Source organism: Aulonocara stuartgranti, assembly GCF_965226115.1.
Source record: "Aulonocara stuartgranti genome assembly, chromosome: 9".
NCBI lineage: Eukaryota > Metazoa > Chordata > Actinopteri > Cichliformes > Cichlidae > Aulonocara > Aulonocara stuartgranti.
In genome coordinates, this window is record NC_138960.1 from 22045904 (window position 1) to 22068076 (window position 22173).

Here is a 22173-nt window from a genome sequence, read left to right on the forward strand (position 1 = left end):
TGCAATGACCAACCTCGAACAAACAGACTTTTGGAACAATGTCCTTTGAACAGGCGAGACCAAAGTGGAGCTGTTTGGCCATAACACACAGCACCAAGTTTGGAGAAAACCAAACGGCGCATCAGCACAAATGCCTTGTAGCAGCTTTCAAGCACAGTGGGGTTATGATTTGGGCTTGTTCTGCAGCCACAGGACCTGTACACCTTTTAGTCGTTGAGTCGACCACAATCGATGAAAAAGGAAGGTGTTGCAGTGACTAAGTCAAAGTCCAGACCTCAACCTGATTGAAATCCCTGCAAACCTCATTGAGCTGTTGTAAGGAAGAGTGTGAGACTGAAAGTCATACGGAAAATAATAACTTCAAGTTACTGCTGCTAACAGCAGCTTTTACGGTTGTAATTTGAGGACATTATCATTTATTAATTGAAATTTCAAAAAAAAAGATGTACAAAAACATTTAATCCACATACAGTGTTAAACTGTGTTATCCACAAACGCACCGTTGCAGCTGTAGATGATTGTAGGTGGTCCATAATTAATCAAACATCTTCCACCGAAAAGAAAGATGGAGGCACCTCTGACCCAGCCTCCTGGATTCGTCCTGGAGCAAACACCTTGTAATGCTTCTTATACTTGAATTAAGTTGTGTCGCAACTTAACCATTTAAAATGTTCCAGAGATTTTTAAGACATACGATTTATTCTGGCACAGTTTAATTAAATTTAAAAACTGAGTGTCAGGGAACACTCCATGATACACCAAATGAATCCAATAAAGATGTTTGTCCCAAAATTTGAACATCATGTTCAGAAATTAGCCATCTCTCTCTCACATCCTCTTGCTTTTAAGACTTCATAATCATCTCTGTATTTGGCCGACCGCATTGCCAAATTGCACTAAAATAACATAATGATGCTATTATGTTGCTCCAAATATCCTGCTGATCGTGACTACTTTGAGTCCATCCTCACTCCTGAAATCCATTTTAAGCAGTTTTCCTTTCTGTGTCGAATCTGTTTCTGCAATCTGCTGCTGATTTACATGCATCGATCATTTAAGAGTTTGTTGAAACTTTAGAAGAGAAGAAGACGTTTGGCAAAGCTGACATCATTCAGCACCGAGCAAAAGGGAGGGAGAAAAGAAAGCGTTATTCAGCTGCTACATTTCAAACATCATATCTGTGACCTTTAAGTGCTGGCATTTTTAGTCCTCTGTTCTTTCTTGACTTTAGGTGGCTTGTCAGCTCGACAACCCGAGGTCAAGAAAAAGTAATCCAGACAATACGTTTAACAAAACCATCACCCTGATTTGTCTCACCGTGGCTGACGTAGTTCGCTCTGATTTATCAGTTTCATATAGAACTCGGACAAAGGATTATGAGGTTGTAGGAGGGTTACATATGACAGAAATGGGGCTCAAATTGGGTTTTTGTCTGACAGCCCTGCGGGTAGACTTTCAAAGGCAGCAGTGTGACTAGGCCACCTGTAGCACTGGCTCAAGGCCCACTGATTTGTCCCTGAGCCACACGCTGAATCCTTACAAGCATCATCCTGAAGTGAAGCAAATCATGAGCGATATCCCATAAGCAATCATAATATACTGCTCATAAAATTAAAGCAACACTTTGAAAACACATCAGATTTTAATAGGGGAAAATGAAATCAGGCTGGATAGCTATACTGGTAATGGTTAATCAAAGTGGAAAATACTGCAGGCTTGCCCATTCTGCAAAATGTTATTGCAGCAATTTAAAATGGGTGGTGTCTTGGTGGGATTTCCCCATCTGGACCAGGGTATCACTGAGCTCGTGGACACTCTGCAACCTGGCAGTATTGGATAGATTAGGGCTGCCACGATTAGTCGACTAGTCACGATTACGTCGACTATTGAAGGATATAAAAAAAAACAACAGCAATAGAATAATATTAAACACAAAGTGAACCCGTCTTCCTTCATTAAATAGGTTCTTTTAGATGTTAAGGAGGAATTGACTTAACCAGGCTGGCGGAGAATGAAGACAACCGGACACCTGCTGCAGATGGGGAATCAGTGAACTTTTATTGAGACAGAGACAACCTCTCAACACAGCTCACATCAAGAGATTCCTAATATTTGCTGTGAGGATGGGTATATATTCTCTAAAACTTACAGGAGGGGGTTGTGAGGAAAGTGCTGCATTAGCAGAAAAAACAACTCCATAAAAGGAAATCGGCCTTGGGTGTTCTAGTCTCTTCGCTTGCAGATATCTTGCACCTGCAGGATGAGGCGATCGCTTCTTATCGCTCTCAAGGCCAAAGTCGTGAGCACATTTTTATTACACAGTTGCACAGTAACTTTAAAGCTGAACAATATTTAAAGCTGAATAATGTTTGATCAGATTATATTTTCTTCAAATCCCCCTTTTGACCCATCTTAAATGGGTCAACACACAAAAATAAGTAACATTCAAAGGAACACAGAGACGTGTCGAAGCCTGGCTCGAAAAACTCCTCGGGTCTTATCATTTGTCTTTATCTGTCATTGCAGATGAGGAGAAAAGAGTCCAGGCACCACCCTGCCCAGGGGTCGGCTGCAAGCAGTCTCGGTTCCCGACGAAAGCAGTAACAGCTGTCCTGCAACCAAGAATACAACGAGTCAGTGCAACCAGGGTAGTGACACAAAATTAACAGTTCCTGTAACCTAGCAACCAAAAAGCATAAGTAATGATAAAAATGTGGAGAGTGCAGAGTATACTATAATAATGAGAGATATAAACGTGAAAATGTGAAAGAATAAATCAATCGTAAAATAAACACAGAACGGTAACTGCTAAGGACATTCAAAAGTGAATATGTTAAAAAGTGAGGAAGGGGTGTGGAATAAAACAATTTATATCCAGTGGTGGGAGTACACATTCGCTCAGGCTTAAGTCCGGAGACCCTGAGAACATCGCTGAACCCTCACAACCCGACCAGACACAGTTCAACCAGATATATCCTTCAAGAGGAAGTGGGTGAGGGAAACAATTAATAACAAGCCTAATACAACACACCACAGAGAAACAACCATTCTAGAAGCATTTAAACAAGAGAAAGACGATAATGTTCGTCACCCTCACGATCAGAGTTTTCATCATCCGTTGGCGAGGAGGTGGGAAGTTGACCAGCTAATAAAGGCATCTGCCGGGCGAGATCCTTATCCTCAGGAGTGAGAGCTGTAACAATCAGTCTCTGGAAGAGGGATCGAATGCATGGAATACAACAGCAACCGCAGGTGACTAGGACAGCAACAAAAACTGAGATGGAAACTAGGACGGAAGCTACAAGGGCCTTATATTTGCCAAACATGTTAAGCCAAGAGTCCCACATGGCAGTATCAACGCCCGAGTGTTCCTTCATTTTAACAGTAAGAGCTGTGAGACCAGTAATAGCTTTAGTGAGGGAACCATCAGGAGCTGTGTTATTGGGGATATAGGTACAGCACTCCTGACCAAAAAGGCTGCAGACTCCGCCTCTTTCTGCGAGGAGAAAATCCGTTGCGACCCTGTTTTGGAAAGCCATTAGGGAAGTGGCAGATAACTGTGCATGCACAGCTTCAAAACCATCTCGAGTGTAATTAGCCAACAGTTGCACATTAAAGTGAATGTAGTTAATTCTGTCTACATTCGCATTTATTTCAACCATCCAAAGTATCGAGGCCCATCCTGCTTTAACCTGGTCTCGCAGTTTATATTCATCGGGGACCCCACGGGGTATACCTACAGCATCAATATAGGTTGGATTATGAGCTGAACCTGGGATTAGAGAACGTTTAGAGCGGCGTTCAGAGGAGGATGGGAGGCCAACTTCGTGTACTTCTATAGAGAGATCTACTGGAGTGACTGAAACAGGTAAAATAAGAGTTATGAGAGCGCAAAGACCTGACGCATCCCGAGGGAAACCATCATATAACTTGTTATTGCCACACCACCACCACAAATCAGCCCTAGCCGTAGGTCGGAAGTTCGGTTTCATAACCGTCATCTCAGTGCACCAAGAAGAGTTCAAGCTACCTAGTTTTACTGCATTGCCAGTCAGGTTAATACAAGTGAAATTGTTCACAGCTACATCTGAAGAAAAGAAAGGGGGTTTATTAGAGACCGAGCGTTGAGTTTTAGGAAAGTGGTTTTCCAGATATGAGCAATGACCTCGTTTTGTATTGTTCATAAGATGCAGGAGGCATGCACTATTGACTGGCGCCGGTACGACTCTTAAAGTGGGGCGGGCTCCCATACAGACTATGCAGTCGGAAGCCGTCTTGTCAGCAGCTTGCTCAGCTAGTAGTAACCAGTTGTTTGTTGCTCCAGAAATACCGGTTAGAATTTGGAAGAGGTCATCTTTAGACATTTTATTTGTGTCTACAATGCGTATTCGGCCGTTTCTCCCCCCGTTTGTATATGTCACCGGAGGGCCATTAAAGGTGGGGTTATCATCTTTAACTACAGAGCTTGGAGCTGCACCAACGCTAGGGCATATTTCCATTTGCCAATACAGGGCGGTGCGATCAGTCCAAGGGGCAAGTATAAATTGTTGACAGGAGGTCAAGGCCAGATCCTTTAGGGTAAAAATTAAGCCTGAAAGATCCGGTTTTTTTGCTATTCTGAGCATATTTTGGTTTCTCCAGTGCAAAGCCTGACCCCTAGAGTGCTTGGACCAATCGAGGTCCGTTTCTGACACTAAACTGGACCACTTCCACTGATGCCAACCTCCCAGGGTTATATACCACACTGAGGAGGAGAGATGTACTGCAAGGTTAAAAAGATCCCCCCCTTGGTCTTTGGTGACGGGAGTGACTGGGAAGCTAGCGAAATCTATTTCGACTACCCAACTTTTATTGTTGGGGACACAGAGAGTAATCATTCTAGTCGTACTTGGGGTGCAGGAGGTAACCGTGTGTCGTTTCTTTCTAAATGGATCGGGCGTGGGCAAAACTGGAGAGGAAGTGGTGGGCAAGACCCTAGGGGCTACATTTGTCAGATTGGGACTGTCAGAAGGGGGCGAAGCTTTTGAACTTGAAGGTGTCAGAAGTGTCGGGGGCCCTTCACAGATCAGGATTATGCCAATGGGAATGAGACCCAGGGCCAGGAAGCAAACAAAGACGCAACATCTTTGCCTGCCTGTCATTTCAGGGGGAAAGGGCCAAGACATGTTTACTTAGCTTGGATGTCTTCTAATAGAGGATGATGGGGCAGAGAAAGGTGGTCCAGTTCCCCCCACCTCGCCAAGGGCGTGTTCTAGGAGTTAAAGAGCAACAAAAAGTATCAGTGACACAACTTTAAATGAGCTTTCAGCAGTTAAAACTATTGCAATGTAAAATGTAAATCTTAAAAACTCAAGCCAATATAAAAGCAAAGTCATAAAAGATGTTAAAAATAGAAAAATAAAAATGTTTAGTTCAGTATGAAGAACACCCCCTTTTGTAACCAGCCGGCTTGTAGGTTGAGCTTTGGCTCCCTCAAGTGGTTGGTGATGCTGTTGCAGCTCCTTCTGACAGGTCCTTCTGCACCTCTCTCAAGGTTCTTCCTGGTTCGGTGGCAGCAGCGCACTGTGTGTAATGAAACCAGGTGTCACCTTTCCCTTCGAGCCTGACAGCGTGGGAGGTCCGCTCTGTTATGCGGTAAGGGCCTGTCCAGCGAGGCTCAGCCCACTTTCTCTTTGTGACTTTCAGGAGGACGTAGTCCATTCCAGGTGTAGCCGCCTCTTTCAGCTCTTGCTGGTTTCTTTCAGCGACCTGTGAGGAATACTGGGCAACAAAACTGCGGAGCATGTTATAATATGTCCTCGGATCGAGGTCTGAATCAGCTTCATCCGACATTAACAGGCGAGAGGAGGGGCCAGGAAAAGGCCTGCCATGCTCCAACTCAAATGGAGTGTAACCAGAGGTTTGATTTACTGAGCATCTTATGGACATTAATGCAAGAGGCAATGCCTTAACCCAATCTAATTTGGTCTGTGCACAGATTTTAGCCAATTTAGTTTTTAGAGTTTGATTCATCCTTTCCACTTTCCCCTGGGATTGGGGGTGGTAAACTGAGCCAAACTTATGTTTCAAACCTAATGCGGCTTCAACCCTCTGCAGATCGTGGTTCCTGAAATGTGAACCATTGTCCGACCTTATGACCTCGGGAAACCCATGCTGTGGTATATAATGATTAATCAGACACTTCACCACAGTTCTACTGTTTTCACTTGCTGTCGGCCAGGCTTCTGGCCAACCTGAAAATGCATCCACAGCCACCAGCAGGTACCTGTAACTACCTACTCTGTCCACCATGTCTGTGTAATCAATGATTATTTCTTTCCCTGGGCAAAGTGGGATGGGGAAGTACCCTGCTATTGGCTTGAAGGCGGGCTTGATTCCAAATTGGTTGCACTCCTTACAGGTTTTAACCATGTATTTTGTCATGTCTTTTAGATAAGGGTGCCACCAGGCGGCTAAGTTCCTCATCATTTGTGCAGGTCCCACATGCCCCACTCCATGTGCCTCTTCCATTGCTGTCTGTCTGACCCCTGGCGGTAGAATGGGCCTTCCATCTGGGCCACGCCAAACATCTGTGTTTGTGGCCCCTCTTGTTACCCATAATGATTTTTCCTGGGGGCTGGCTTTGTCCTGTAACTCTCTGATTGTGGCTAGGCCTAGTTGTATGGGTGGTCTTTCTGGAGGGGGTGTGGCTTCTGGGTCCATTACCATAATCAGGGAGGGTAAGTAACCAGCTGTCTGCTTAGCTACTAAGTCGGCCTGTTTGTTACCTAATGCCACTAAGTCCAATCCGGCACTGTGTCCTTTGCATTTTACCACTGCCACCTTAACAGGTAACAACAGTGCTTCCGCTAATTCCCTCATTTCTATCTCATGTTTAATAGGCTTTCCGCTGGCTGTCAAAAAACCAGCTCTTAGCCACTGCTTGAGCTCCACATGCACTGCTCCCACAGCATAAGCTGAATCACTGTATATATTCACTTTCTGTCCCTTTCCCATCCTTAAGGCTTCAATCACCGCTCTCAGTTCAGCTCTCTGTGCAGACTGTTGTCCTGTCAACTGCTCTGCTTTCACTGTTTTCCATCTCATGTCTGTCTGTTCCACTATTGCCCATGCAGCCTTCAACATTCCACTTTCAGTTCTAAAACAACATCCATCTGTGAACCAATCTTTTTCTGCATCCATTAGAGGTTCTGCCTGCAAATCTGGCCTGATTTTCTCCTGTACCTGCACAACCTCTTCACACATATGTGGTTCCCCTGATCCCATGTGATCAGCCATGTTTATGCCTTCATGTGAGTAGGTGATGTGTGGTGCTTCCAAAATGGTACTGAGGCGTCTCTGCCTGAGTGAAGTGAGTGTGAAGGCCTGTGAGGAGACGTAGGCCACCACACTGTGTGATGTCAAAATTTTTAGTGGGTGGTTCATCACTATGTGTGCTGTTTTCTGAATGATTTTTGCAAGTCCAGAAACGTGTTGTGTGCACGGTGGGTGGCGTTTTTCAGTGTTGTCAAGCATTACGCTTACATATGTCAACACTTTTCTCTCTCCCCCTTTTTTCTGGAACAGGATACCATTGATATGGGTTCCGGTTCCAGAAACATCAAGATGAAAAGGCAAAGCATAATCTGGCACAGCAAGGTCAGAGGCGACAGAAAGCTGTTGTTTTAACTTTATAAACGCCTGTTCTGTTTCTGTAGTCCATGAGAGGGGAGCAGAGAGGTTTCTCATGCCTTGTTCATTTACCAAAACGCGCAAAGGGGAAGTAAGGCCAACATAGTCTGGGACATAGGTCCTGCTGTAACCAGTCAGGCCCAAAAATGACAACATGTCTTTTACAGTTAGAGGTTTTGGATGGTGCAAAATGGAGTTCCTGTGTTCTGGGGACAAGGAAATACCGGACTGTGAGACCATGCGGCCTAGAAAAGAAACCTGTTTTCTTGCAATCTGTAGTTTGTTTTTGCTCACTTTAAAACCTGTGTTGGCCAGGTGGTGAAGTACCACTCTGGTGGCCTCCAAACAGATGTCAGCCGTGGGGGCAGACAGCAAAAGGTCATCCACATATTGTATTAACATACAGTCAGATGGTAGTGGGCTGGTTTGTAAAAGTTCTTTCAAACACTGATTAAACAGTCCTGGGGAGAGGGCAAATCCCTGTGGTAAGCGAGTGTAACGCCATTGTCGGCCTCTAAATGTAAATGAGAAAATGTCACGCAGTGACTCACGAAGTGGGAGGCAGAAAAAGGCATTAGCCAAGTCAATGCAGGTGAACCAGGCATGAGATGGTGGGAGGTTGGTCAAGGCAACATAAGGATTAGGCACAGGCAAAGTAGGAGTGCCAAGTAAGGCATTAATCCTTCTCAAATCATGTGCCATTCTGAACTTCCCCGTGCCTTTTTTCTCAACGGGTAGGATGGGCGTGTTCCACTTAGAGCAGGAGGGCTCCAAGACACCGGCAGTGACCAAACCAGAAATTGTTTCTGCAATCCCAGCCTCAGCCTCCGGTCTGTGTGGGTACTGAGGCTGCCACAAAGGGGTAGCAGATGACAGTTGAAAAGAGACTGGCTCCACATCAACTAAACCTACATCTGTGGGTCCAAGGGACCACAAACAATCTGGAAGAGAGTCGAGTAAAGGCGCAGCATCACAGTGGTCTGTGTGTTCTCTTCCATGTGACCCGCTGACCACTCCATGTTGCAGTGTTGAGGAATTAAAGCAATCATTTAAAATTTGGTATGTCTTGGTAGATGGAGAAAACAAAACCTGTGGGAGTTTTGTAGGTGTCCAGTCAGTGGCCGCAAGGGAACGTTTAACCATTCCACCCAGCTCCTTAGCCTGGTGTCCAGGATGTAAGGCCAGTGACACATGGGGAGCTGCCTCATCAGACATCATGTACCACTGTAATTGATCTGTTGTAAAAGTAACCGCTGCTGCCACTCCCTCCGGTGCCGCAAAAATGCACGACATGTTCAGAGACCAAGCCCGCCCCTCACACTGCTCTTGGAACATGTGCTGGTACCAGGTGGTGTCATGCCTGTCATAAAACAGTGTAACATGAGGTGGGTCAGGGGGAGGGACATAAGGATGTAGGAGTGAGAGCCACGGCCGCCATTGCTGAAAAGCAGTCCAAACTCCTGGTTCAGCAGGTGTTTCAACTTCCAATAATGCCCAGTAGATGTCAGCAGAGTCCGCCAAACAGGAGGAGGGTTGCAGCAGAAACTGACCACCTCCCTCTGGGCCCTCAGAGCAGGGAAGTACAACCCCAGTAGGGAGAGTCACAGTTAGGCCTTGTGAAGAGCAGAGTATTGTGGCTCCTAATTTAATCAACAAGTCTCTTCCCAGTAAATTCACAGGCGCCTGTTTTGAACAAACATAGGTGTGTAACAAGGTCTGATCTCCAACCGTTGTGGGGAGGGGCACGGTGTAAGGCAGAGTTTTAGGTTCCCCAGATATGCCCACCACTGTAATCACTCTGTCAGTAAGTCTTTCACGAGCAACATCCTTAATGGTGGAGTACGTAGCTCCAGTGTCCACTAAAAAGCTGCTTCTTCTTCTATCTACAGTTATGGACAGCATAGGGTCCGCCGTTGTCCCTTCACTGTCCTGGGCAGTCTGTGGGGTGTCCTATAGCTGGGGACCACCCTCGTAGTACTCCCACCCCATCACAGGCATCTGTGGGGCCGGGGGCACTTCAACTAAAGCACCACGAGGTCCACCTCTGTGGCCAGGATGCTGATAGGGCCCACCACGGGCTCCCCTGCCTCTTCCAGCAGCCGGGTTCAAAGGGCACGCTTTAGCCCAGTGTCCAGGTTGTCCACACCGGAAACAAACATACATCTGGCCTCCCCTACCACCTCCCATCTGACCCCTTCCCCTGAAACCACCTCTGTTTCCTCCAAATGGGGAACCTCTCTGCCCATAAGGGGCCGGGGAGTGATAAGCACCATACTGGGGGGGCTGTGGATCAGTTGGCCATTGGTTCGGATACAAATCAGGGGCAACTGGACCAGGAGCGGGAGCCGCAGCGGCCACAAGCTGCTTTTTAGGCTTGTCACCTTTTCCACCCAGGTCGTTTTTAGCTTTCTGCAGCTGAACCTTCAACAGTTGCAACTGTAAATCTTCGACGCTCTCCGCTTTATCATCAGACTTAATCTGCACTTTGTTAAGATTAAAAATCAAATGTTTCTTCCAGATTGCAAAGTCACAGTCCTGCAAATCAGGATTATCCTCCATTTTCTGGCTTACTGACTCCGGAATGCCCCTCAGCACCGCCCTTCTAAACCACATGCTCTGTGAACAAGTCCTACTGGGGTGATGACCTGTATGGTTCACCCAGTCTTCAACAGCCTGATTTAGATACTGGGTGGGATTTTGCTTTCCCTCCCATTTAAATTTCTGTAAGGTGCCTTGATTTTTGGGTGGGAATTGTTTACGCAGGGCCGGTCCAATAAACCTCAAGGCCTGCATTAGTGGCACCTCGTTCTCATGCATGGTAGTACCCGCATTTTGTTCCAGGTCCGCTGCCTGAGATCGGGATGTGCACCTAGTTATAATAGCTCTAAAATCTCCCAGTGCGAGGTCCTGTCCAGCTGTGTATTTATCCAAACCAGCCAACCAGGCATTCCCTCCCTCCGTTATGTCAGGGAGTTTGTCCACTAGGGCCTGGACATCTCCGAATGAATAAGGTTGATACACTGGTCTACGTTGCGCTTTAGTCTGGACCAGGGGAAATATGCCTGGAGGCTGAGGCACAGGGCCCTTAGATCTAGTCTGATATCCTAAACTGGGAGGGGTAGAGGGGCGTGTATTGTTAAGGTCACTGAGTTCATCATCAGTATCCTCAGTTTCTTCCCCGCCTGGTGGGGTAGCAGTGTCAGCAAAAGCGTGGGCTAAACTCATCTGTGTTTCCGGATCCTGACGGCCCACCAAAGACATGGTAACTGTGACATTTGGTGAAGTGCCAGGCTCAGTTTTTGCAGTAGCAGTCAGATCTCCTTTAACAGCGACAGGAGTGCTGGCAAAGGGGTTGGACCGGGAAAGAGGGGCTGACGCAACACGATTATTCACCTGGACCACTGACCTATGTTCATTTAAGCAGCTGCGTAATGCTGCTTCTAGATCAGTTAATTGTTGTTCAGTGGGTTCCTGTCTGTTCATTCGAACCGCAAATGGTGCGCTCGCAAATGGGTCAGTTAGGCCCTCAGATCCGGTTCCAAAACAATGGGACATAGAAGAGGGGGCTCTACTACTAGCTGAGGATGTCGCCGACAGAGAGGAGCTTCCTGGGCAAAAATGCTTGGTATCTATGGGAGTTGGAGCTACGGGCGGTTCTTCTCCAATAGTCATTATTCCACCAGAGATATTAAGTACCGGATATATGCCTGCTGAGGGAGGAGTTGAGGCAGAATAGGGAGGTGGCTGAGACCTATTTTTCTTCATGTGTGGTTTTGCAGTTTCCCATAAACACACCCAGTGATTAAATTTAGCTTTGCGGCCTGCGTGCTTATCTGCTTCCTTTCTGTGTCTCACCCCGCTCATCACACCTGCACCTGCTGCTGCTGAGTTGGCTTCTTCCTCTTTCTCTTTTGCCTGCATAGCCTTATTCTGCCAAATTATTCCCCAGTTACCACTACTCCCCTCGTCCTTTCCCTTTTCTTTCATTAACCTTTCAGCTGTTTTCCTCAATGACTCTTTCTGCTTTTTTGCTTCTTTAGGCTGGTGTGTGGAGTTGATGACTGTCTCAACACATGTTAATTGTTCTCCCAATGTGCTAAGAATAACACCGGGACCCCAACCATCATCATTAGTTTCTCGATCTAATTCTCCATCCATTTTACTGTCAATGGAGGAGTGTTCTTTTATTGATTTTAAAGGAGAATTTGGGCCAGCTGGGTTTCTGCCTCTGTTAGGCACTAACAGCTGGGGCGCTGCTTTAAAGGTGAGTCAGCACTGAAATATCCCTTCAGGTGTTACCAAGCTTCTACCAAACCGGGGTCTGGCGGGTAGCCTTGCCTAGAGCTTCCTGATAGGGGTGCTAGTTGGTTGTCACCTTGTTCACACGTCTCATTCACACTTCATACATTACCTGCAGTCACTCATTACCCTCCTTATGTATGTAATAAATGTGTAAAAAAAAAAATTCTATGTGTGGTGTATTATTTTAACCAAAAGAGGAACCTAGTTCCTTTAATTGTGTAATCTGTGAACAACGGAGAACCAAACTGTCCTGCCCAGTGTTCCACAGCAAGCATTCAGCGTGTATTTATGTGTGTCCAATATCAAACAGAACATCAAAACATTCAAAACACTAAAATCATCGGGGTTTTAAGAAGAGATCCGTTTTCTCCTATTGATCAAAGGGACCCCTCCTTTGGACTCCAACCAGTACTTCTCCTTTTTAAGTTTTAGAGGATCTTTTCTAATAAAGTCCTCTGGGCCTTCCTAACCCTTCTGTAGTTTAGAGAATATTACTAAAAAATATTCTCAAGGCCTTTAACCTTTTAATTTGTTTAGAAAGGCGTTACTAATAAACCCTTTCAAGGTCCCAGACCTGCACTGAGGTATGTATCCGACACCGGAGAGCAACCCGTCGGCTGCAACCGTGGTCAGACCTCAGTTCACTCTTATCTTTATTCACTTATTCACTTATTTCTTATTCACTTATCTCTTATTCACTTATTTCTTATTCACTTGTCTGATTCTCAACAAGCCTTAAGTAAGCCAGACAATTTTGGTTATGAATTACTAGGAGTTTGGACACTAAGTATTTTTATAATGTTCAATATAGCAGAAATAAAAGGTCTGCTTACCTTGTTTTTGTGTGCACACAGCTTTTGTCCAAACTCCGTTCACTCAGACCACGGCCGAAATCCTCCCATCCGTTCCAGTTGACCTGGAGCGGATCCTGTTCGTGACGCCAATTGAAGGATATAAAAAAAAACAACAGCAATAGAATAATATTAAACACAAAGTGAACCCGTCTTCCTTCATTAAATAGGTTCTTTTAGATGTTAAGGAGGAATTGACTTAACCAGGCTGGCGGAGAATGAAGACAACCGGACACCTGCTGCAGATGGGGAATCAGTGAACTTTTATTGAGACAGAGACAACCTCTCAACACAGCTCACATCAAGAGATTCCTAATATTTGCTGTGAGGATGGGTATATATTCTCTAAAACTTACAGGAGGGGGTTGTGAGGAAAGTGCTGCATTAGCAGAAAAAACAACTCCATAAAAGGAAATCGGCCTTGGGTGTTCTAGTCTCTTCGCTTGCAGATATCTTGCACCTGCAGGATGAGGCGATCGCTTCTTATCGCTCTCAAGGCCAAAGTCGTGAGCACATTTTTATTACACAGTTGCACAGTAACTTTAAAGCTGAACAATATTTAAAGCTGAATAATGTTTGATCAGATTATATTTTCTTCACTATCAAAATCGTCGACGACTAATTTAATAGTCGACGCATCGTTTGAAGCTTTGTAAGATCACAAAAGACACAGGAATAAATAGTAGGATTTAAGAGTGTAATAACGGACTGAAACAGAAGATGGTAGCACTGCATGTACAATAGTGATGGGATTTCCGGCTCTTTCGGTTCGGCTCACTAAAAAGAGCCGGCTCTTTCGGCTCCGAACCGGCTCTTCAGGTTGTTTTGTTGCTTTATTTTATTTATGGGGCAGGGATAGCTCAGTAGGTAAAGTGGTCGCCCCATGATCGGAAGGTCGGCGGTTCGAATCCACTTAACGGCTACCCTGAGGTACCCCTGAGCAAGGTACCGTCCCTACACACTGCTCCCCGGGCGCCTGCTTAGTGGGCTGCCCACTGCTTCACTGAGTGAATGGGTCAAATGCAGAGAAAAACAAGTAATTTCCCCATGGGGATCAATAAAGTATCCATTATTATTATTATTATTATTATTATTATTATTTCATTTATTATTAACAATAATATAAAATTATGCACAAAAGGAATTACTAACGTAAAAAAAAAAAGTGGTTTTATTTATATATGTTTATATATAGATATATGCGGTGGCCCCTAGAGACAAAACACGTACAAACTCCAAAACACATTTCTAGCATGAACTGAACTTCCAAAGCAGAGCTACTAGATCACTTAAATTACACAATTGAAAGCATATGTGTATTGTTTGTGTATTTATACACAGGCACTCATATATATTCAAATAATTTTAAAAAAAAGTTCATTTACCTGTTATTACCACACACCAAATCCAGTCGTTGGTACTTGCTGGCTTGTGTAGCCACAAGATAACAAAGGCTCAACACTGTGCCCAGCATCCTGGAGCACTTCTGTTGTCTTTTGTACGTGTTTTGAGTTTTTATGTGCTTCTGAGTTTTTATGTGCTTCTGAGTTTTTACGTGCTTCGGAGTTTGTACGTGTTTTTACGTGCTTCGGAGTTTGTACGTGTTTTTACGTGCTTTGGAGTTTGTACATGTTTTTGAGTTTGTACATGCTTCAGAGTTCGTACGTGATTTGAAGTTTGTATGTGCTTTGTCTCTAGGGGCCACCGTAAATATACTTTTATTTATTCACTCCACATAAAATGTAATAAACAAATCATATAATACAAAAATCAACTATTCACATTTCAACTTTTAACTATTTAAATTTTAAGCTTTTTCCTTTTACAAATTTAAAGTGAAAAGAACACAAAACACTGCAAACCACAACACAATTAAATATAAATTATAATATGAAAACTAAAAGAACATGCATATTCTCTGTCATATGGACCTGCATGAATAAACTTTCTCAATCCTTTATCATCTGCAACCGAAAATAGTTGTGGATGATTACTATATCTTTCTAATGTTGTTGTCCCTGCCTCTCTTTCTCTCTCTCTGGCTCTGTTCCTGTGCTACTGAGTGTAACTACCGCCCCTCCCCCCCTCTGCCCAGCGTAAAGCACAAGGCTCGCGTGCAGAGTGAAGCGGAAAAAAAGTGCGAGAGAGAGAGGGTGAGAGAAAGAGGGGGGAAAAAAAAAAAAAAACCCACGTGACGGCTCGCGATAAGGAGCCGGCTCGCGTCGTTTCGTTCGCGAACGACCCATCACTAATGTACAAGGATGCCAGCTGCTGTTAAACCCCGAAGAAGTAGCTGTGTCCCAGAATTCATAGCACAGCCCAGCTCAGTTTACAACAATGGCGGCAGCTAGTTAGTTTTAATATTACTCTTATTATTCTTTCTGGGTCACAAAATAAACGTTTAACATATTTTTAGGCGAGACTGTAACTGTGTAAACCTCAAATATCTGCTCAGTTTATCAAGACACCACATATTTTTAAAAGCGCTCCGACGTTTTCGGAGACGTCTGTTACCCACTAGCTTGATAGCTAGCCGGGGGCAAGGCTCACTAGAGCCCGTGAGAACACCGGACTCCCAGCAAATCGTTTTCAAACCCACCGCCGTCTTTCACTACTCAGGTGAAACATAAGTCACTTAGATAACTTAAAAATGTTATTGTTTGGCTTTTTTTAGTATTTTATTTGTTCCTGAGTAAATCTGTTTGGCTGAGATTAAAGTTATAGTTTTTACACAGCTGAATAAACGTCAAGCAGACAACTGATTATCAGAAGTGTGAGATGCTCGAGAATATACTCCGGTGTCCTGTTATATTTTAGATAGCAAGGAGTTTATTAAACCGAAACAATCTGCAAATTTCATTAAAATTTAGTAAACTATCATCTTGTCTTTATTTTTAGTTAGCACATACCTTAAACACTTAAAGCTGTAAGCTAATAGTTATATAAGAGCAGATGCATGCTGGTGCAATAGGGGCAGGGATAGCTCAGTAGGTAAAGTGGTCGCCCCATGATCGGAAGGTCGGCGGTTCGAATCCACTTAACGGCTACCCTGAGGTACCCCTGAGCAAGGTACCGTCCCTACACACTGCTCCCCGGGCGCCTGCTTAGTGGGCTGCCCACTGCTTCACTGAGTGAATGGGTCAAATGCAGAGAAAAACAAGTAATTTCCCCATGGGGATCAATAAAGTATCCATTATTATTATTATTATTATTATTAAGCTGTAGGTTGTACGTTCAATGGATGCATGATCTGATTAGTCGACTAATCGCAAAAATAATCGGTGACTAGTCGACTATCAAAATAATCGTTTGTGGCAGCCCTAGGATAGACTAAAACTGGCCTAACCTGGCACCTCTGGTCAGGTTAGGCAAGCATAGGGACAGGTCAATGGTATCAATTCCTGCATCCTCCAAAAACTTCCTGCATACTCTCGTCATACAAGATCCTTTACCAAGAACCCTAGACCCACTGCACCAGCGTGCACCACCCTAATGACAGTCAGGGTGTTGTTGCTTAGCCTGTAGATGCCTCCCCCCATGGATATGATTTCTCAAGTCATCGCAGGGCACCAGTGGTGGACCAGCCAATGCTGGTATTCCATAGCAAATCCCATCCATGCGTTATGGTGCTGGGCAGTGAACACAGGGCCCACTGGACGATGTTGAACCTCCACACCACCCTCATGAAATCTGTTTCTGATTGTTTGGTCAGAGGCATTCACACCAGTGGCCTATTGGAGGTCTTTTTGTAGGGCACTGGCAGTGTTCATCCTCTTCCTCCTTGCACAAAACAGCAGATACTGGCCCTGATAATTGGTAAGTGCTGTCTAAAGTCCTGTCCAGCTCTCCGAGTGTAACAGCCAGTCTCCATGCTTCTGAGACTGTGCTAGGAGACACCAAACTTTCTAGACATGGCCATCCTGCAGGAGTTGGACTACTGTGCAGCCTCTAGGAGGTCCATGTATCCCCTCATGTTACCATTAGTGACTCTGACCCTTGCCAAATGCAACACTAGTGGGGGAAAAACAGTCAGAAAAGATGAGGAGGGGAAAAATGTCAGTGGCCTGTTTTTGTTTTTTATGTTGGAGCGTGGTTACGGTGTACAGACCTAATGACAACTTAAACCTTGGTTCCTCTGGTTGCTGTTTATTATTTTCTGTTTTCAAATAGCTCCTGCTGAGCGACAACATGCAAAACATACTGTGTTTTAATGAGCTTATTGTTTGCAGCGCTTTTTTAGGATCTAAGATTCTGGGTGCTGGGGCGAAAGCCTTGTTCATGGTCAAACTTCACAACTTCACATTATACAGGCTACTTGTATTTCACAAGGTACTTCATTAAACCGTAGCTTGAGGTACATTTTAATTAATATGAGTGAAGAGTTGTCTCTGGCCACTCTGCGTCTTGCTACCAGTACATTTTTCCATTTTTAAGTTGCCATTTAATAAACAGTGTGCTCGATCTTCCCATATTACAGCCTGTGCGCCTCTATTAGTCAGATTTTAAGGGTTGTAAAGAGTATGTATGAATCTATAACGACACTTTAAACCAGGCCCCCATGCTGCTCTACTGAACATCTTTACAGTCTGATAATTCAAGTGCTGCTGACAGGACTTAATAGAAATGCACTTCCAGTACCTTTTAACTCCCCTCTCTGCCTGATATATTTATTAATACTTGCCTCTTGAGTTCCATGTAGTTTCCCAGAAACAGCTGTCTGGTGCGCGACTGGAGTCAAACATGCATATGTCAGTTTCCAGCTACTTATGCTTCTGGAGAACTGTGGAAACTCTTTGGATTTCAACCTTAATGAGCCATATGGGGAAATGGATCATTGTTTTTGCCTCATTATGTGTTTTTAACTTGCAGTATTGACTGCAGACCCTGAGAGCACAAGCGCAGATTTCAAGAGTACAGTAACGGTACTTCAGCATGTTCAAATTTAGCAAGCCTCTGTCCTAGTACATTACAACGACAAAACATCATGAAATAACTACGTTTGTCATTGTCAGCAGCACTCTCAAGGTGATTATGCAGCTCTTTTTTTTTTTCTTTTTTTTTTTTCTTCCTTTTTTTTTCAGATCTGAGGACATTTCAGGACAAATGTTAAAATTACATTCATTTTCTCTGAGGAAACTCATCAAATGAAATGGGAACATTAGAATTATCAGCAGCACAATACCGCAGACTCTTATTAACACGTTTCGTTATCCCTGATAATGCCCCCCCAGCTTCAATGCGTCAGTGGAGGTGTTGATGAAACCATATTAATAATGTGGCAACACAAAAGCTTTTCAGGCTGGTCACTTATTCTCTTGGCCTAATGCACAGCAGCATTAGCCTCAGTGCTTCCATTATAAAACGCAAAGTCAAATCAGAGCTGGTCCAGCCCTGTGTTATTAGGTGCAGATTGGAAAAACAGCCTCGCAGCTCAGCATCAACGGTGATTTACCAAGTTAATTCCTCGTTTTTTTTTTTTTTTGTTTGTTTTTTTTTTGACAAGCCACCACCAAAAAGCACACATGTAACCTTAAACGTATATGGCAACGTTAATTAAGCGGTGCTGCCTTCTGAGCTTCATTTCTTCAAGTTTGTTTGGCTCAGGCGTACAGTGGCTGGCTGTTTGTTTATTCAGTCTTTCTTCTTTTCATTTGAAAACCTGCGTATTTTGCTCATGAGCTCTTCAAAAAGCATTTCTATTTAAATTAAGCAATGTGCTGTATTTAATTTTTGTTTAAAGGTCACTGCTGCCCACGTTTGTCATCAAAATGTAGATGCAAAAAGCGGGCATCTATCCTGAGAAATCTTAATTTAATTCAGCAAGCTACAGTGGAGGGTTTCTGCCCCATACATCAAATAAGAGGCTGAGTGAATGAGATTGAAGCAAAAGTTGAAAATTACAAAGCACTGTGGGAAATTGCTGGTAATTTAAGCACTTTGCATTTCCTCTACAACATACAACAGAAAGTAATTCAATTTGTGGCCAGGACTGGAAAAAGAAGAAGCTATGCAGCGTTGCACCACTGAAACCTCCCTGCAGCTAAGCTGTAACCAGCAGCTGAGCAGGAAAACAACAAGAAGCCACAGGCAAGTTTTAAAGCTGTGAAAAATATTTTTTAAGTCAAATGATAAAGCTCTGAGCCACATAATGAGGTCATATGAACTCAGGCTCAAATAAAATCAACACACAAACAAGACAAAGTGACACAGCTCATCAAATGTCCAAATGTTGTAATTGAACTTGTGTGTTTGTCACGGCCCCGACAGGCACTGTCTTTCTCTCTCCTCCTCTCTCTCACTCCCCCAGTCCCTCACTCTCTTGCAGGCTCTCTCTGTGTAGGGTGAATGCTGCTGGAGGGCCACATGAGCAGCAGCTGTCTCTGGGCTTCAGTCCGCCCTTTGGTTATTGACCGGCAGCTTGGTGGTTAGCACTGTTCCAAGGCACAGCAAGGAGGTCCTGGGTTCAAATCCTGCCTCAGGCCTTTCTGTGCGGAGAGTTCATGTTCTCCTCATGCCTCCTCAAACCTAATCCAGTGACGTCTTGATGCATTCGCAATCATCCAGGTAAATAAATCTCCAAAAGTGATAACGAGGTTCTTGTGTTTTCTGTATGTGTTGCTTAAATCCAGCAATTTAAATATTTTCTTCCCCAGTTCCTTCCTGTTTGTGTCAGGCAGTTTTGTACTGCTTCCCAGAAAAACACTTCTTAACCTGTGATAGCTTACCAGACGCTTTTTAGTGATCTCATGGAAAGAAAATGGGAAAAGGACTCCTACCTGAAAGCCTTTCCTGCCTGCAGACTCCCCATCTGCAGGCATAGGGGCTCTTACCTGGAGAGTAATCAGTCATTTTCCCTTCCCTCTAAATTCTCACCTGACAGTAACGCTGTACAATCTTTATAACTCGTGACACCGTCTGTGTGCTGAGTCCACCTGTTCTTTTTCTAAAACTGGAACTGGAACAGGTGTACTTGTTGTTCCTAAAGTTTCCACAAGTGCATTGGGAGGCAGAGCCTTCAGCTGTCAGGCTCTTCTGTGGATGCAGCTCGCAGACACCCTCTATGTTATGCTTAAAGTGTGATATTTCACTCCCCTACCTCTCTGCAGGTGTCTCTGGCTCTGAGGCAGTATGTTTCTGATCTCAGGTTGGTGGCCTTACACACACACACACACACACACACACACACACACACACACACACACACACACACACACACACCTTTTGTGTCATCTTTTCTCTCTCTCTGCCCTCGTCTCACCCCAATCGTTTGTAGCAGACAGGCATCCTCCCCCAGAGTCTGGATCAGTCAGAGGTTTCTGCTTTCTAAATAAGAACTTTCCTCCTCACTTTCACCAAGTTCCTGCTCAACAGGGAATCACTGAGTTTCTCTCCACAACATCATTTTGGCCTTATTACGTAAAGTGCTTTGAGATGACACATTTTGTGCCAAATAAAATTGAACTGAATATAGTTGTAGAGGCTTGCCAGTCATGGCACGTTCGGTGGTGGGTCAACTAGTACTGTTGTGTTGTTCCAGTGAGAAACTGTTTTTAATAGATTTAATCATACCATAAAATAGTATATCAAATCGTCTGGCCTCCATTTTTATGAGGAACTTGACATGTGGAACTAGTTTAATACAAAAGACTTCACTAATTGTATTATTAGGTTTCATAATGAAACACATTTTATTAAAATTAAAATATTGTATTAATTTACACATAGAAATTAGTGATGGGATTTCCGGCTCTTTTTAGAGATCCGGCTCTTTCGGTTCGGCTCACTAAAAAGAGCCGGCTCTTTCGGCTCCGAACCGGCTCTTCAGGTTGTTTTGTTGCTTTAATTAATTTATTATTAACAATAATATAAAATTATGCACAAAAGGAATTACTAACATAAAAACAAGTGGTTTTATTTATATATGTTTATATATAAATATATGCGGTGGCCCCTAGAGACAAAACACGTACAAACTCCAAAACACATTTCTAGCATGAACTGAACTTCCAAAGCAGAGCTACTAGATCACTTAAATTACACAATTGAAAGCATGTGTGTATTGTTTGTGTATTTATACACAGGCACTCATATATATATATATATATATATATATATATATATATATATATATATATATATATATATATTATATATATTTTTTTTTTTTTTTTCAAATAATTTAAAAAAAAAAAGTTCATTTACCTGTTATTACCACACACCAAATCCGGTCGTTGGTACTTGCTGGCTTGTGTAGCCACAAGATAACAAAGGCTCAACACTGCGCCCAGCATCCTGGAGCACTTCTGTTGTCTTTTGTACGTGTTTTGAGTTTTTACGTGCTTCGGAGTTTTTACGTGCTTCGGAGTTTGTACGTGTTTTTACGTGTTTTGGAGTTTGTACATGCTTCAGAGTTCGTACGTGATTTGAAGTTTGTATGTGCTTTGTCTCTAGGGGCCACCGTAAATATACTTTTATTTATTCACTCCACATAAAATGTAATAAATAAATCATATAATACAAAAATCAACTATTCACATTTCAAGTTTTAACTATTTAAATTTTCAGCTTTTTCCTTTCACAAATTTAAAGTGAAAAGAACACAAAACACTGCAAACCACAACACAATTAAATATAAATTATAATATGAAAACTAAAAGAACATGCATATTCTCTGTCATATGGACCTGCATGAATAAACTTTCTCAATCCTTTATCATCTGCAACTGAAAATAGTTGTGGATGATTACTATACCTTTCTAATGTTGTTGTCCCTGCCTCTCTTTCTCTCTCTCTGGCTCAGTTCCTGTGCTACTGAGTGTAACTACCGCCCCTCCCCCCTCTGCCCAGCGTAAAGCACAAGGCTCGCGTGCAGAGTGAAGCGGACAAAAAGTGCGAGAGAGAGGCTGAGAGAAAGGGGGAAAAAATAAATAAATAAATAAAACCCCACGTGACGGCTCGCGATAAGGAGCCGGCTCGCGTCGTTCACGTCAAAGAGTCGGCTCTAAGAGCCATTTCGTTCGCGAACGACCCATCACTAATAGAAATAGTGTACTCATGAGACCTATTTTACTAGCAGTGACATGAAGAGATTTATCCATTTCCACTGATAAATTGTGAATAAGTACGTTTACATGAATTATTTATTTTCTGTGAGCAGTAATACAAATGTAGAAAACTATTCATTTGTATGCATGCTAGACATGTTGCTTAATATAACTAATCTCTACATTTCTTTGTGGGTGGCTTCTACTGGGCAGAGTAATTATGATGGATGGAAAATCGGGGGAACGCCGAGATGGGCGCAGGATTTTCCAAAATGCTGGACTTTTCTCCTGCTGTTTGACTGACA

At 43.6% G+C, this 22173-nt stretch overlaps 2 long non-coding RNA genes across 2 annotated transcripts; one reads left to right on the forward strand and one right to left on the reverse strand.

The window, feature by feature from the left end:
* The first annotated feature begins 2630 nt into the window (after positions 1 to 2630).
* On the forward strand, positions 2631 to 5114 carry LOC309714930. Its single transcript, XR_014279099.1, has 2 exons — positions 2631 to 3129; positions 4438 to 5114. It is a non-coding gene; the product is annotated as an uncharacterized lncRNA (long non-coding RNA).
* A 7519-nt stretch (positions 5115 to 12633) lies between these two features.
* On the reverse strand, positions 12634 to 13420 carry LOC309714929. Its single transcript, XR_014279098.1, has 2 exons — positions 13029 to 13420; positions 12634 to 12901 (listed from the first exon to the last, which is right to left on the reverse strand). It is a non-coding gene; the product is annotated as an uncharacterized lncRNA (long non-coding RNA).
* Between the last annotated feature and the right edge of the window lie 8753 nt (positions 13421 to 22173).